This window comes from Neoarius graeffei, chromosome 12, assembly GCF_027579695.1.
Source record: "Neoarius graeffei isolate fNeoGra1 chromosome 12, fNeoGra1.pri, whole genome shotgun sequence".
Classification (NCBI taxonomy): Eukaryota; Metazoa; Chordata; class Actinopteri; order Siluriformes; family Ariidae; genus Neoarius; species Neoarius graeffei.
In genome coordinates, this window is record NC_083580.1 from 69900761 (window position 1) to 69912172 (window position 11412).

At 42.7% G+C, this 11412-nt stretch overlaps 1 protein-coding gene across 2 annotated transcripts in view; it reads right to left on the reverse strand.

Moving 5' to 3' along the window:
• pcxa (pyruvate carboxylase a) overlaps positions 1 to 11412 on the reverse strand; it is a 493922-nt gene that overhangs the window by 135455 nt on the left and 347055 nt on the right. The gene's annotated exons all lie outside the window — the stretch shown is intronic.

Genomic DNA, 11412 nt, shown 5'->3' on the forward strand with positions numbered 1-11412 from the left:
AGTTCCTATTAAAGCGGCCGGTGAGCGTACAGCCCGCTGTACGAATTACACGCATCGGCTTTAAAGGCACAATCAATCCTCATCTCATCTCATCATCTCTAGCCGCTTTATCCTGTCCTACAGGGTCGCAGGCAAGCTGGAGCCTATCCCAGCTGACTACGGGCGAAAGGCGGGGTACACCCTGGACAAGTCGCCAGGTCATCACAGGGCTGACACATAGACACAGACAACCATTCACACTCACATTCACACCTACGGTCAATTTAGAGTCACCAGTTAACCTAACCTGCATGTCTTTGGACTGTGGGGGAAACCGGAGCACCCGGAGGAAACCCACGCGGACACGGGGAGAACATGCAAACTCCGCACAGAAAGGCCCTCGCCGGCCACGGGGCTCGAACCCGGACCTTCTTGCTGTGAGGTGACAGCGCTAACCACTACACCACCGTGCCGCCCACAATCAATCCTATTATATATATTTTTATAATGCCTCTATACACATTTAACAAGAGTCTGCATATTATGAGATAAGACAAAACCACACTTTGATGTTTTTCTCCCATTTTTGTGCAGCAAACAATAAATGGAAACTCGACTGCTGGTTGGATCTAAAGTTGTGAGAAGAAACATCAGATCACGTTTGTACGGAAGTGTATTGCTGCGACGCCAGAAAAAGAAAAACGATCAGTATCGCACTACAACACGAAAAGTTTGTGATAAGATGGTTTTTCATGTTCCAACAAGATATTTTCGTTTTATGTTATAGCAACGAGACCGTCAATGACGGCGTAGCTCACTCCGGCCCTGTCTCGTCCAGAAGGAACGATCTAAAGTGGGCCACCTTGCGCAATAAATGCTGCAAGCTATATACACTATATACAAGAGTGCTCTGAGAGCACAATATTCCCCTGCTGGCAACTCTGCCATAACTCTGGTAAAATATGACTGAATTGAACAAAATTGCAATATGCATATTACCGACATATAACAGAGAATCCTGCCAAGTTTCGTGAAATTCCTCTAAAAATTGTGAGAGGAGTTGATTACAGAAGGTGAGTACCCTTCCTGGGACAGACGGACTCCCCTTTCAGCCAGCGGGGAATAATAAAAATTGTGAGGGAAGTTGATTTCAGAAAGCAAGCACACCTTGATGAAATTGCCAAAGTACAAGTTTGTTAATAATCAAGGGCGTAACTCTGGTAAAATTTGCCCAAATTAAACAAAATTTAAATATGCGTATAACTGTCATATAACAAAACCTTTTCCCAAGTTTGGTGAAATTCCTCCACAAACTGTGAGAGGAGTTGATTTCAGAAGAACGTACACCCTCATGAAATTGTCAAGTAGAAGTTATTTAATGAAGGGTCAAAACTCTGGGAAAATTTTCACAAATGAAATTAAATCGCAATCTGCGTATTACCGTCATATAACAAGGCCTTTTGCCAAGCTTCGAGAAATTCGTCTAAAAATTGCGAGACGAGTTGATGTCAGAAGGCAAACACACCTTCATGAAATTGTCAAAGTACAAGGTTGTTAATCAAGGGCTGTAACTCTGGTAAAATGCGACCAAATTGAACAAAATAACACTATGCGTACTACCGATATATAACAATGCCTTTGACCAAGTTTGGTGAAATTCCTCCACAAATTGAGAGAGGAGTTGATTTCAGAAGGAAAACAAACTCATGAAATTGTCAAAGTATAATTTTGTTAATCAAGGGCTGTAACTAGGCGGCACGGTGGTGTAGTGGTTAGCGCTGTCGCCTCACAGCAAGAAGATGCAGGTTCGAGCCCCGTGTCCGGCGAGGGCCTTTCTGTGCGGAGTTTGCATGTTGTGTCCGCGTGGGTTTCCTCCGGGTGCTCCGGTTTCCCCCACAGTCCAAAGACATGCAGGTTAGGTTAACTGGTGACTCTAAATTGACCGTAGGTGTGAATGTGAGTGTGAATGGTTGTGTGTCTATGTGTCAGCCCTGTGATGACCTGGCGACTTGTCCAGGGTGTACCCTGCCTTTCGCCCATAGTCAGCTGGGATAGGCTCCAGCTTGCCTGCGACCCTGTAGAACAGGATAAAGCGGCTAGAGATAATGAGATGAGATGAGGGCTGTAACTCGGGTAAAATGTGACCCAATTGAACAAAATTACAATATGCATATTACCGACATATCACAAAGAACCCTGCCAAGTTTCGTGAAATTCCTCCAAAAATTGTGAGAGGAGTTGATTTCAAAAGGTGAGCGCCCTTCCCGGAACGGAAGGACATCGCTACAACAGAATCCCCCTTCAGGCCTTTTGGCCAGCGGGGGATAACAAGCTATATATAGAAGCAATAGCCACCCTAGGAATACCGACCTATTTGCCAGAAAGAATCCAAAGGCGAGGAATTGACTGAGAAGAAGCGATTTTTGTTGAACTATTAATTATTAAGGCTTAATTAGTCCATAACTTCATTAATAATTGTAATGAAGCAAATCTGGGTAGAAGTTCTATGCACCCTAGGTGAATATCCTACCTTCATGCCAGAAAGAATCAAAATCGGTGAAGAATTGAGGAAGAAGCGGCGATGTGTGGAAACTGCTCGTTAGGGATTAATCACTCCATATCTTCATTATTAACTGCAATTATACAAATTTGGGTAGAAACCATATCCACGCAGACCTACCTTCCTGCCAAAAAGAGTAAAGATCAGTGAAGAATTGAGACAAAAGAAATGACTTTCGTGAAAAGTCGACGACGCCGGACGGACAACGAACAGCGCATGACGGCGTAAACTCATCACCTGTCAGCTGGATGAGCTAATAACGCACAAAAACTCTTGTTATAACGTGAAAATATTTTGTTAAAACGTGAAACACTTCATGCGATAAACTTTTCACTTTATAACTTGATTCTGATCAGTTTTTCTTTTCTGGCATGGCAGCAATACACTTAAGTTTGAGCAAATCATTTGGATCTTTTGCTTCGCAGTTTTATTGCTAATTGGGGTAAAAGTGAGAAAATCTCAATGCAAATGCTGCTTGCTAAGCTGTCACGTTGTTACTCATCACTGTCATTAAAATCACAGCTCCGTGTTCCGCACCGTGCACAGAAAACGATGCTCGCTAGTGTGAAAGTCAAGTTGGATCCATCTGCAAGCCGTCTATGAATCAGAATATAGAAAAACAGGAACAAGTTTCTTCTTTAGGATGATACAGGAGCATAGAGTGCACGCACTCATTTTAAAAAAGGTCAGCTAGCTAGCTACCTTGAAATGAGTCGAACTTCCTTACTCCCTCCATACTGAAGCGTTTTTCGGACCTTCAGAATCCTGTTTGGTTGAAGAACGATCCAGGCTTTAAAGTTCTGCAGGTTCCTGATGGATCCTCAATCAGCTCGCATCTACAGTACACTCCTGAACATCCGCCCTGCTCTTACAGAGGTACAGATAAACTGGTGGTCTAGTCCTCTATATCCTTCCCAACACAGCCCTTGCCTCCACTTGCCTCTGTTTAACTTTTCCTTTCCATCTCCCCTCTGATTCTCTCCTCACATCACAACCAGAAGATGCTCCAGGCTTTTGCTCTGCCCCCTCCCTTTCTCGCTTTTCCCTCCCTCGCTCCCTCCCCTTTCTCTCCTCCCTCACGCTCTGTCCTCGCTGTAGCAGGCACGTTGCAGATTCACTCTCGCACACGGACTCCGACACCAACACGCTCTTTGCGCCAAAAGCCACGAACCGGAGCGGCTTGGCCCCGAGACGCGATGGCAAAACGAAGCGATGACTGAGACCGCAAACGTGCGGCAGCAATCAGCAGCGCTGCGCAAACTCTATACGAACATCACCTAGTGATCTCGAGTCACAAGCTTGCAGGATCGAGATGTAACAACAGAAGCAGGAAAAGGAACACGGACCGCCAGGGAGCTCCAGTAGACGTTTCCATAAAGGAAAGTACAAGGTGGAGAGCTGACAGAGGGGGTAAGGTTTCAGTTCTCTGAAGAAGACTCGATCTCGCTCGGGAGGATGTAAAGAGCAATGAAAAGGTGAGACTGGCTTCTCTTGTGTGCATTTGTCTTCTGGAATAGCTAGATGACACAGAGATCTTAAAAATACGTACCAAGAGACAGATCTGCTACTTGATAGACTAATCATCACAACACAAAGCAAACAAATACAAGTTTCATAGATAGATGTAGTTTCATACTGTAGGTCTGGCTGAAATGCATGTGCACACACACACACACACACACACACACACACACTTGTATCACAGCCCAGAGGAATAATGACAGCTTGCTTAATTGGATTACTTGCTTTAATGCATCGGGTTTTATTAATTAATTTTCAACCTCTAAAGCTAATCATGCTGAACGGAGAGAAGTCCTCGCCTCGCCTGAATGTTTAAAATTCCTGGCTAGTATGAATAATTAATGAAGTCCTTACGCACGCATGACAAAAGGCACATGGATTTAAGCTTACACCGAGATACTGAAATTCGAAATTCAAGTTGCAGTCTCAGGAAGGACAGAAACAGAAGACCGATAGCTCATTCACAGCACGCATGTCTAATATGTTGGATTTTTTTTTTCTTTCCCTTTTCTCCCAGCTCTCATCCAGCAACCAAGCCGATCTGACAAACTGCACCCCTTCTGGAGCTGGGGAGAGGTCTCAATAACGTTGCAAAAAAAAAAAAAATTGTGCAGCCTTATGCCTTGTGCTACAGGATTTCTGAGATGGAGAACATTTTTACCTTGACTATATGAACTAAAGAAAAGAAAAGAAGACAGACAGTTCAACAAGGAATAACGAATGCCGATCATGAGCCATGCCGATACACACAACCTGTATGTAAACACTCTGGGGACTACGAAGGACTCCATAGACATCCAATGGACATCGTGGGAGAAAATGTGATGGTCACCAGTTAATTGGCGAGGTCATTTCGTGGAATGAAGAAGCTTGGATGGAATGAAATTCAAGGAGTAAATAATAATAATAATAATCAATGATCTCTCAGTTTGGCCTACACCATTCCGTCTCTTGGATTTTCTTCTTCGATATTTTACAAGATATCACGTGGACAAGAATGGGCAGGATAAGGGATCATTTTAAATCTTGATACAACACAGACTTGTCAGGTATGAAGAATCTCTCTCTCTCACACACACACACAACAGATGTTTGCACAACACTTCCTTCAGGATAGAGAACCTAATGCCTGAAGAGATCATCTTCTCACTAATCATGCATCACTCAAACTTTTTTTTTTAAGGAAACCTTTCGAAGAAAAAAAACAAAAAAAAACATACAATTCAACACCTGATTGATGCTACACACCCAGACGAAGCACGGAGTTCCTCATAGGTTATATTGATGCCGCCCTCACAATCCCACGTTCTCTCCAAAAAAAAAAACCTCTCGGAGTCCCATAAAATCAAACATTCACAAGTCAAATATAGACAGAGAGGAGCACACATACACCACCCTGATATAAGAGTCCCATCAACTACAGCACATTAAATCCACTCAAGCGTCCGAGCTATTGGGGTATTAGAAACCGCAGAGCTTTGATCACACTCATAAAAAGCAATCCAGCTTCATTACACACTGACAGGGTTATAAGGCACGCCGTGACACAGCACACAAAACCCTGCATGCACACATGCAGGCACTCGGCAAGTCATGGATCAGAGCGCTGGAGCAATCAGAGCACTGGAGGAAAGCAGCAGGCAGCAGAGTCGAGAACAAACAAAAGGATACGGAGCCAAAGGAAACCAAATTCGCCTGTGTACACAGACACAAATAATCATCCGATCTCACAGCTGTGATATAAAAGACATCACTCACCACTGCCTTGGGGTCGATCACACAAGCTCTTCTCGTCTCAGGCAATCACACAGGGACCACTTCTTATTCACATTACCTAGCAACTGTGTAAAATACTTCAGTAATTGTATTCATTACCATGTTTAAGCATTACTTTGGGATATTTCTGCTTTATTATTGACTCTTATACAGACGGGACACTTTTTCGGCGGAATAAAAGCACACGTTCTATTCCCTTCTAGCAGGTTTCGTTCATTTGGTTTGGTTTGATAGCATGCAATATTGTTAGCATTTCGCTTATCCTACATGCATGAAAATCACTCTACCCAATGGAGAATGAGAGTTGAATATGGTTTACGATACTGCACGGTTGTCAAGACAACATGACGTCACACGCCAGAGATGTAAAACTGCCTCGCTAGTGAACGACTGTGACAATTTGTAAACAAACATGGCCGCCAAGTTTGCTTCATTAAAAATGGAAGATTTTGAGAGAATTTTGAAACAGAAAGACGCGTTGAACACCCGAAAGGAATGTGTATGTATAATAATAATAATAGTAATAATAATAATAATAATAATAATACACAGGGCCAAATTACTCAGTTCTGATTGGTCAATCAAGGAGGGCTTTTTTCCTTAACACGGGGCCGTATTTCTGAAATGCTATTGGCTAGTTCGTTGCTTGGTTACGGTTACAAAAATTAGAAAATTTTGTCAACAAAATGGCTTTCGTAAAGAAGTTCCAATAAAATTTTGTACACCACTTTCAAAATCCTCGTGTCGTGTCGCCGTGTCATGATGAAAGACGCTTTAGAAACGGATTCAAACGTGCAAGATAGTCTCGCGCCCTGATTGGTTCAGAAAACGTGAATGACAAATGTTGTGAACTTGAATGGCTTCCGAAGTATGAACCTGGCCCTCCTGTATATATTATAAACAAGTAATCGTATGGTTCCTCATAAAATTAAGGCTCAATTTCACTCGTGATTTCAAAGTTTTGAAATTGCCCGAGTCGCGATTTTCAAAACTTCGAAAATCACTCGTGAAATTAATTTTTCTTAATTTTACTCGGCCCCATACGATTACCTATACTAATAAGATTGGCTGGCTTTTTTTCGTGGCATATCAGATATATTCCATTCAGCGACTCGTCTTCGACTCATTCAATATCATTCTAGCTGAATGGAATGTGTCTGATATACCATGAAAAAAAAAAAAAACACAAGCCAGCCAATATTATTTAAATATTCTAGTGCTGTCAAAAATGTCGCGTTATTAACGCGTTAACTTGACTCAATTTTAATGGCGATAATTTTTTTATCGCGAGATTAACGCTCTGTGGCATGATGTAGGTTTTTCATAAGCTTTTGAAACTGCCAGGAACTTGGAACAGAGACTTTGCTTAGAAAAACGATAGCAGCTAGACTGTAATGCCACGCCCCGCACAGCCAGAGTCCTCTGCCCCCCCCCCCCCCCCCCCCCAAGAACCAGCGCGGGCAGGGCGCGCTAGTAGAGATGGGATTTATGGCTCTTTGATGGGATCCGCATCTTTGTGATCCGTTCTTTGAAAAGAGCCGTTCAAAAGACTGGCTCATTTGGCTCTTTTTTAAAAATATTTATTCAGTTTTAAGAAGACAGCGTCTAAAGAAGCCAGATCCCTCTGAACTGTAAACTCAATGCTATCCCAGAAATCCTTCCTGTAATATGCAAATTTGGCCGCCTCTGATTGGACAGCGCGACGCATCAACAGGCAGAAAGTGTAAAAGTACAAAATGTGTTAAGTGAGCTGAAACAGTAAAGATCAGATTCAATGCAATATTTATCAACGAACAACTTAAACTTAATATAATAGTGTACTTTATATTATAATCAAGCATGTCAAGCCTACCGTCACTGTGTAACCTGTCTCTCTTTAGTTGTAGACTAACTCAAACAGTAGATCATTTCACTCATGGTTCTCTTGCTAGCCCCGCGCCGGTGCTCGGCTTAGGTTTCACTTTGCAGTGGCTGTGTCAAGACGTGTTATGCTTTGCAATAAAAAAAAACATTGGTACAAAGCAAGCCCATTCACTTTTTTATGCTGATAAGAGAATTACAATGGTTTTTTATGTGACAAAAATGTGTGATTAAATTGCGATTAATCACGAGTTAACTATGACTGTCGCGACATTAATCGCGATTAAATATTTTAATCGCTTGACAGCACTAAAATATTCTTGAAAGTGAAAACTTGCCGTCATTTAAATTACATTTTTTAATCCTTACATTTTAATTTCGATCTCCAAATTACTCATGACAAATCTCAAAGGCCTGCTTCTTTTCTCATCCAGCCAATGACCGCACACTATACATAATAATGGACTCGGTTTATCAGCCAATCATTTCCTGATCAGCATCCAATCAAGTATTGATAATTAGTACCCCGATCCTACCTCGGTAAAACGTTTTAATAAGCTGCATTTAATAAACACTTATATAAAATGAAGAGGCAGGAAATCCACCTAATTTGAAAATGCATGTTGAGGCAATTGTCACTAATTTGCGAACGTTAAAGCGAGACGGCCTTTCGGTTTCATAAAATCGGTGAAATTTAGTTCCCTCTGAAATGTGGTCGTTGTGATAAAATATCGGGCTATTCTGTGGCTGGGACGTTATTCAATTTGAGGAGATTCCCTAGCAAAGAATAGAATAGACTTTTATTGTCATTGCACAGTGGGGTACAATGAAATTGTGGGAGCTCTACTCAAAACAGTGTACAGAAATAAATAACAGAATAAAAACAATCATAAAATAAATAATTAAAAAAAAACATATAAAAAGTGCCATTTTCAATGTGCAGTATCTCATCTCATCTCCTTATCTCTAGCCGCTTTATCCTGTTCTACAGGGTCGCAGGCAAGCTGGAGCCTATCCCAGCTGACTACGGGCGAAAGGCGGGGTACACCCTGGACAAGTCGCCAGGTCATCACAGGGCTGACACATAGACACAGACAACCATTCACACTCACATTCACACCTACGGTCAGTTTAGAGTCACCAGTTAACCTAACCTGCATGTCTTTGGACTGTGGGGGAAACCGGAGCACCCGGAGGAAACCCACGCGGACACGGGGAGAACATGCAAACTCCGCACAGAAAGGCCCTCGCTGGCCACGGGGATCGAACCCGGACCTTCTTGCTGTGAGGCGACAGCGCTAACCACTACACCACCGTGCCGCCCAATGTGCAGTATACTGTAGTGCAATGATCCTTGAAGCAGGTGAAGGTGTGTGCGTGCGCACATGTATGCGTGAGTGAATTAAATTAAATTAAATTAAATTGGAGGGAGGGGTCAGCGATTGTTTATGGTGCGCATGGTCCAGGGGAATTAACTGTTACAAAGTCTAGTGGTGTGGGATTTGATTGACCGGGTTAAACATGTGATGGGCTGGATGTGAGGGGTCAGAGGTTACCGAGTCGACCCTTCTGAGGTAGTGGGACCTTGAGATATCGTCCAGGAAGGGCAGAGAGCAGCTGATGTTTTGTGCCGTATCTGTCGCTCTCTCTAGGGCTTTCCTGTCCTTTGCCGTGCAGCCTGCATAATACACACACACAGAGTACGTGAGCACAGTCTCCACAGAGGAGCGGTAGAAAGCCAGCAGCAGCTTCTTGTCCAGATTGTTTTTCCGAAGCATACGCAGGACGAACAGCCGCTGCTGGGCCTTCTTCACGACAGCTGTGGTGTTAATAGTCCGGGAAAGGTCAGCAGAGACGTGGATGCCCAGGAACTTGAATGAATAATGTGCATGAATTCGCTTGCTACCATTCGTGTGCGCGCATGCACAGGTTTACCTTTAACCGTGCACGGACAGTTCCGTCATTTTGTCGCTAAACGAGCAGCTGATCACACCGAGGTGCTCGCGGACCGTCGATATTTATTAGTTTGGTCCTGCGTTTCCTTTCCTTCACAACATAACGTCTTTTCTTCTCGCTTTCTGTTACGATCATCGGTCTTTCACATTTCATTCGCACACTCCCGTCCTCCATTTTTCGCTCCTGTTTCAAGTTTGTATCCCACAATGCCTTGCGCGAACAGGGAAAGCCCACCACGTCATGCATGACGTAGTATCTTGAATTGGGTCATGGTGAAGCAGGAAAAACTATCAAAGAATTTAGGGCCATGTGGCCTTAAATTCATTAATTGTTCTATTTTTAAAAACGAATAAAATTGGAAGTCTGTGATTCAAATTCAGTAGCTTTCGGTCCACTAAACAAAACTAATTGGGTGTCGGGGAAAATTCTTTTTATGACCTACACTTGAAAAATCTGAAAGGCAGTATACCTTTAACTGGCTATATTTAGATATTAAATGACATCATCAGGCTATACAAGTCGACATGCTTTCTTTGGCCTGGTAAGACGAGTATCTACTAGTACTCGTGTAGCTAACAACACTGGCGAGGCAGTAATTTGAGATCCAGCTAATGGTTATTATTCTATCCACATTCACTGGATATGCGCAATCGCATGCTCCGATTGGTTACTCAACTACTAGGATATCAGCTCATATACAGTGAGTAGGGGAAAAAAAAAAAAAGGCGGAGCGTGTTACTGAACCAACCGAGGACGAAATCAAGACTCTCCTTGAAAACAAAACCCCAAAAAGTACACAAAAAAAAGCAACAAAATATGGAATGAAAGTATTTGATGGTAAGAACGTACCTTTTTTATTTTTTCAAAAATTATTATTATAGCGGGGCGGCACGGTGGTGTAGTGGTTAGCGCTGTCGCCTCACAGCAAGAAGGTCCGGGTTCGAGCCCCGTGGCCGGCGAGGGCCTTTCTGTGCGGAGTTTGCATGTTCTCCCCGTGTCCGCGTGGGTTTCCTCCGGGTGCTCCGGTTTCCCCCACAGTCCAAAGACATGCAGGTTAGGTTAACTGGTGACTCTAAATTGACCGTAGGTGTGAATGTGAGTGTGAATGGTTGTCTGTGTCTATGTGTCAGCCCTGTGATGACCTGGCGACTTGTCCAGGGTGTACCCCGCCTTTCGCCCGTAGTCAGCTGGGATAGGCTCCAGCTCGTCTGAGACCCTGTAGAACAGGATAAAGCGGCTAGAGATAATGAGATGAGATGAGATTATATTTATTGAATTTGCAAAAAATAACAATAAAAATGCTCCGTTTCTCAAAATCCAGTGAATGTGGATCGAATAAAACAGTTATTCCACTCAATACTGTTGTACATGGCTTATAACAGTTATAATAACTTAAATATTAGGTATTTAACTTAGATTTTACTTCTGATTAATTCATTCGTAAACTACGACGCATTAATCATACAAATGACCAGAAACCTTAGAGCTTGAATGTTTAAGGCAAAAATGGTATAACTGCTTCAAACAGTTTGAAAAATTTGTTTCACATGAAAGTGAAATTACGTCATTTTTTCCCCCTCCCATCAGTTATAAGATTTACTTTTTAATACTCGAGTACAGTTAAAAAGCTGTATACTGGATATTTCCACTTTTAACTGAGTAAGATTCTGACACATTATCTATACTTTCACGCAAGCATAATTTCTTCACACAACTGTCCAAAGAGTTCAGGCCGACTGATTTTCACGGTGATGGAGATC